Consider the following 6,038-nt stretch of genomic DNA (forward strand, 5'->3'; position numbering starts at 1 on the left):
TCTTGTTGGGTTTACACTATTCAGACACGTAGAGAGAGAGGGGGGGGGGGGGGGGGAGAGGCTTTGAAGGTGAGAGTTCAACTTAGAGTTCAACATAGAGAAGAAAGTGGGAAGTAAATGAGAGACTTAAGGAAACATACACCTACACCTTCTTCTTCACAATTCACCCACTCTAGGTAAGATTTCTCCACTCTAATCCCATGCCTTTGAAGAGTCATGCTCATGACTATGGAATTCAAGATTAACCAAGAAAAATATAGGTTAAGAGAAAGATTAGTTCTTGTAATAAGAAGGTTGTTACATGCATGGCTTTAAGTGAAAGGAATGAGTGAATTAACTCTTAAATTCACCTTGCATGGCATGAATTCTTCATATCCTTGTTGTTGCTTGTAGGTAGACATAACTTCATGCATGAGCCTCATGAACTCAAATGATTTCTTCATGAGTTTGTTTTGTAATTCAATCGAAATGTAATCTTTGCAAATTGAAACTTTGGGAGTTGATTTCAAGTGTCAATCTCTAGTTTGATCTCCCTTTACTGTTGAAGTTAACGACCTAACAAACCTTTCACTGGCCCTTTAGAATGACTCGAACTTAAGACCTTAGATTTTATCTTCATGTCTTTTACCGTTCGGCCAACACCTTAAGTTTTGGACCAAATATTTGTTAAAAAAAAAAAAAATTGAAGAACAGAGGGAAAAAGAAAAGAAATATGCCACAAGGCCCACAACTGCATATTCCAATTTTATTAAACTGAGAACGCAAATTGAGATTTGATGCTAGCATTAATAATCATTATTCATTTGACATATTGAAACAAACACAATTGTTCATACTCAATATATATATATATATATATATATTTTTTTTTTTACAAAAAGGTTATTAGAATTTGAATATCTGGTGTAGAATTTGTTCAACATGTTTTAAATTTTGAATAAATTTCTAAATATTTTTTCTGGGTACATGACATTTTTGTATAAAATAATCTTACAATCCCATTTGAATGCTTGTTGACATTATTTTCTTCAACCATAAACCAAACTGCTACAATATCTTGGTCTTGTAAGAAATCATGAGCCATGTTTTGCTCATCCAAACCAACCCATGGTTCAATCCTCTCACCACACTTGTGTCTGTCAAAGCTACAACTTCCACAAGCATATGACTACTACTTGCCCAACTAGGCTTTCCCATCAAAATCAGTTTTCATAAAATGGAAATCTACACCAAGAATTGTGAAATAAAGTTTTGAACATATGAGTAAAATACTATACTCATCACAATTTTATGCAATATTAATTTTTTAGGATTAATTACACTTTTCACTTCTATAATTTAAATTAAATTTCATTTTGCTCTCTAGAGTTTCTAATTGTACAATTTGTTCCCTACACTGTAAGTGTGATTTCAATTTGAACCCATTACATTACATCAGTATTGTACTAACTTATGAAAATAGTTAAATGTAATGTAAAAGTATGATAAATGTAACATTAGTTACATAGCTTGAGGGTTGTTTATGTAAAATATTGTGTGGTATGTCTTCATAAATATTAATTGAGAAAGATGACAAACAAAACCGACCTTAGCTCAGTTGGTAGGGCGGAGGACTGTGTTGGGCTTGACCCGATTGTAATCCTTAGGTCGCTGGTTCGAATCCGGCAGGTCGGATTTCACATTTTGTTTTTCCCATTTTTCAATAATAATTTTTTATTAAAACTGAAAAATATAAATTTATTTTGTTAAAACAGTCAAATCTTATATTTTTTGTAGTAATTTTTCCTTTTTATGTTGTCTTCACTTTTACATTTTAATCTTTGTATTTTCACATCTTCTACATTAATTTTAGTTTCTTTAATTTTACTGAAATAAATGTCAACGTAGTTATATTAAAATTATAAAATTTATTATATTTTTTTCAAACATCATATATATATATATATATAAAGAGTTATTAAAATTATAAAATTTATTATATTTTTTTCAAACATCATATATATATATATATATAAAGAGTTAGTTCAAGATGGTCCTTTATTTTCGTCTTTGAAGTAAAATGAACTTATTACCCATACTACACCATTCACTTCGGTTTTCATATATATTTTTTATTTATCTCAATTCTGCTTCTTCTTTTTTTCCCTATTCGTTTCATGGCGGCTTGCCCTCCCTTATCTCTTTTACATGGTTTACTTTCATATCTTCTATCTGATTTCTTCTTTTTAATCCACCTTTCTTTATTGATTTGTTCTACATATGTTATTCTCCATCACAATCGCTTTATCCAAATTTTCTTTCTTCATTGTTGCCTCATCTATACTCTCATACAACTAGCTAGGACTATGCAAAATACCGTCCAACTAGCTAGGACTATGCAAAATACCGTCCAATCCACTAAAAACGCACTGATTTGTATCAATCTGTACTGCTCTAATCGCTAACCGCGGTTTAAACTTTAAAATTTATAATCCGCCAATAGAACCGCTCTGCTCTGCTCTGCTCCGCTATAGTTAATATATATATATATTTTTAATTTTCAATGAAATATCAATATAAAAATGAGTGTGAGAGAAAATTAAGATATGAAATTTATTACAAATTAGTAGTTGAATATATGAAACATATTATGCAAAATTACTTCGTGTTATATATCTAAAAAATATTATACAAATTAGTGTTATATATTATACAAATATATAGTAATTAGTTAGAATATTTTTCAATCCGCCAATCTGCTAAAAACTGTCCAAACCGTAATTTGTCAATCCGCTAATCTGCTAACTCACCATTCGATTTGTAATTTTACTCTCAAATGGTTTAAATTGCACCGCACACACACTTACAGCTCACTATTAAATCATTCCATTCCTAATCTAGCTTCCTCGTGACTCTTGAGCAAAGAGTGATAATTTAAATAAGAACGTATAGGATAGATAATTTAAAAAAAAATAAAAGAGAAACGAAAAGAGAAGGTAATAAAACTTTCAACCGATGTTGTAATTATAAAATATTTAGCTTAATTTTTTAATATTTTTCCCTAAAACCTACTTTTTCCATAAATTTCTCTTTAAAAAGTAAGGTTTAACCACGTCCCTAATTAAGCAAATTAATTATCTTAATGATATGCTTACCGTTACTTATATGGTTATGCGGTAATTGTGGATTATGTGCCATATGATATATGCTTGTATTGATTGGTATTGTATTGGTATTGTCATTATGTCCCATATGAAGTAAACTTGTCTGACTTGTTAAATTTTGTCAGATTGGAATTAAGTAATTGAATAGGAATAGAGTGTCACAAACCAAACCCGCCCCTATAGCTTTAGCATCGTAACCGGTCAGTAGTCCTGGGATTACCGAAGGCCTCTGAGACAGATTAACATAATATTAGGAGCTAGCGGAAGCAAATAACAATATACAACGTCCATTGAGCTGTGTAGACTTACATGAGACAGAAATTTTTTTAAACTTTATATATACATATATACACATTATCTTTAAGTCATCATATATATATATATACAGATTAGACAAAAAGGGACTTAGCCCCTTTTTCAAAATACACAAGACTTGTTTAACCAAACAAGAAAACAGAAGTTAAACTTTAAATCACATGGCAATAATCACTTGACATATCCGGAACCTCCACGGGAGACACATAGGTTGGCTGACAAAACAGATTCTAGGCAGGTGCCTCTAAGCCTGGTCACGCGCCTGATCACCTACATACATAAATAATACAGTGAGCTAGAGCCTAGTGAATAATAACAAAGTAAAGGGTTTTTAATGAATGAGTCCGTACAGATTCAAAATTCATAATTCAGTTTCGTATCAAATTCATAATTTGTCCAGATCATATACAGAAATCATAAGTCGTGCTTAAGTATACGTGATACATCCATTAGCATTAACAGAGCAGATACAGAACAGATACAGACACGTGAGGGTTACGAATAACCAGTTCCATAAAGGAACCTCCGGATCCGGGTAACAGAATAGAAGCTGAGCCCCCATGACGGGGCCTCCGGTACGAGTAATAGAGTGTTGACAGATTAAGTTCCATAAAGGAACCTCCGATACCAGGTAACAGCCAATAGATATCACATGATGCTAAGGATGTCACGAGTACATATTAGAAATTGGACAGTCATTTATTGTACAGAACATAGCACTTTAGAAAAACAGATCTCATTTCATCACACAGAAAATAAATACAATTGAACATAACTTTACTAAGTTATTACTCACAGATAGCCGCAGAAGCAAATCAGACGGACTGGACATATCAGATAAATCAGGCAGACAATGGCGCGTGACCTACACAAGCACATAACATATACACATTGAAATACAATATTACTCCCTTGATCAAACTTGACTCTCCCAGTCTTTTTTCGTCCAAACAGTCTGAAGTTCTACTATGCTTATTCTTTTTCATTCAAATAAACCGGGTTCTTATTTCACATATTCTTTCATTACTGAACCCTTTTGTTCCAAATAGATTGATCTTTTACTTGGCTTCTTAAACAATTACCACTAGATCAATGATTCATTTCTCAACTAACTAATCCATGTTGATTGGTAGCTTATTAATCTTTATTGAGTCATAAATCATGTCTAGAATGCTTTGGAAAGAGATGAGAATAAAAATGTGAACTAAATGCAATTTTTCAAAATATGCTGAAAATGGGTCTCCGCTCGAGTGCCACTTTGGTCGCTCGAGCGGACTGTTGAATTTGAAAAACTACTGGGAGCTCGATTTTCACACTCGAACGAGACTTTCCTCGCTCGAGCAGACAACGTAAATTCTGAAATTCTAAAATTGCAATTGAAGTTCAAATTTGGTATTCAAAGCCTCAAAACATATACTTTTGGTACACAAAAATGGAGAACTATTGTATGATTTAATAAACACTTTCAATTAGAAAACATTCATTCAAAATCATGCTCCAATTGCCCAAATTTAATTTTAATTCATCTCCTTTATATCAACCCACAATTGTAAAATATAAATTAGACTTCCCAACCTCTTGAAATTTCATGATGTATGTAATATAAATAGATCCAATTTTATTATTAATAACAAAATCAACTTAACTATGAATTACACAAATCAATTTCTTAGAAATTCAATTTAACTCAATTTCCAACCAAAACTTAATTTATAATCATGGGTGTTCTAAAACGTATCTAAATTGAATAGAATTCTTAAATTATATCAGATGCATGGATTAAATAAAAATCTAATTATAACATCAAAACTTTAGGATTAATTCCAAATTTCCATAAACTTGGTTTTCTTAAAACATTTCCTTTGTCTCTTCAAAATATGAACTTGAATGGCTCAATTCCCTTAAAACTCATGTATTACAAGAAAATACTACAAAATCAAACCAAAACAATTAATTTTCCAAATTAATTTCCACAACTATGAGTCTACTTAATTTCTTACTTAAAACCTTATTTCTTACAAAATCCATGAGACTAATTTCATAACTTTCTTAATTCATGACGCATGGAGGGTTATCTAAAACATGAAATCAAAGTTATAAAACTCTTAAAAAATATTTGCATGTGTGAAATTATGGTCAAAATTCAAAACAATTACATCCAAAATTCCTTTAATTCAATATTAAGTTCAAAATGTTCATGAATTCATAATTTCCCAAGATGAAGCCCAAATTCATGAGGAATAACACAAATTAAACTTAAAATAATTAATTTCTAATTTATTTTCCATAATCATCCACATACATGTAACCCATTTCATGTTTTGAACCCAATTCCAAATTAACTTCCATAATCTCATACTTAAGTTAATTTTTCTTCATCTTCTTGCTATTGATTCCAATTTCACCTTTAATTTCAAGCATAATGTAAGGATTCTATATAATTTAAACATAAATTCCATATCTTAAGTTTGCTAGCTCTTCTTCTTCCTCAAAAACTAGAGCTCCTCTTCCAATTTTTTTCTTATCCTCCTTTGTTTCTTGTTCCAGCAACATTCTCTCTCTCTCGGTTTGATTTCAATT

The 6,038-nt window shown here is 31.0% G+C and overlaps 1 non-coding gene across 1 annotated transcript; it reads left to right on the forward strand.

The window, feature by feature from the left end:
• Nucleotides 1-1,582: 1,582 nt before the first annotated feature.
• TRNAH-GUG (transfer RNA histidin (anticodon GUG)) lies at nucleotides 1,583-1,674 on the forward strand. The gene is given in 2 exon segments: nucleotides 1,583-1,619; nucleotides 1,639-1,674. It is a non-coding gene; the product is annotated as a tRNA-His (tRNA).
• Nucleotides 1,675-6,038: the final 4,364 nt, after the last annotated feature.

The sequence above is a fragment of the Camellia sinensis genome, chromosome 2 (assembly GCF_055761805.1).
Source record: "Camellia sinensis isolate YWXY chromosome 2, ASM5576180v1, whole genome shotgun sequence".
NCBI classification, from domain to species: domain Eukaryota; kingdom Viridiplantae; phylum Streptophyta; class Magnoliopsida; order Ericales; family Theaceae; genus Camellia; species Camellia sinensis.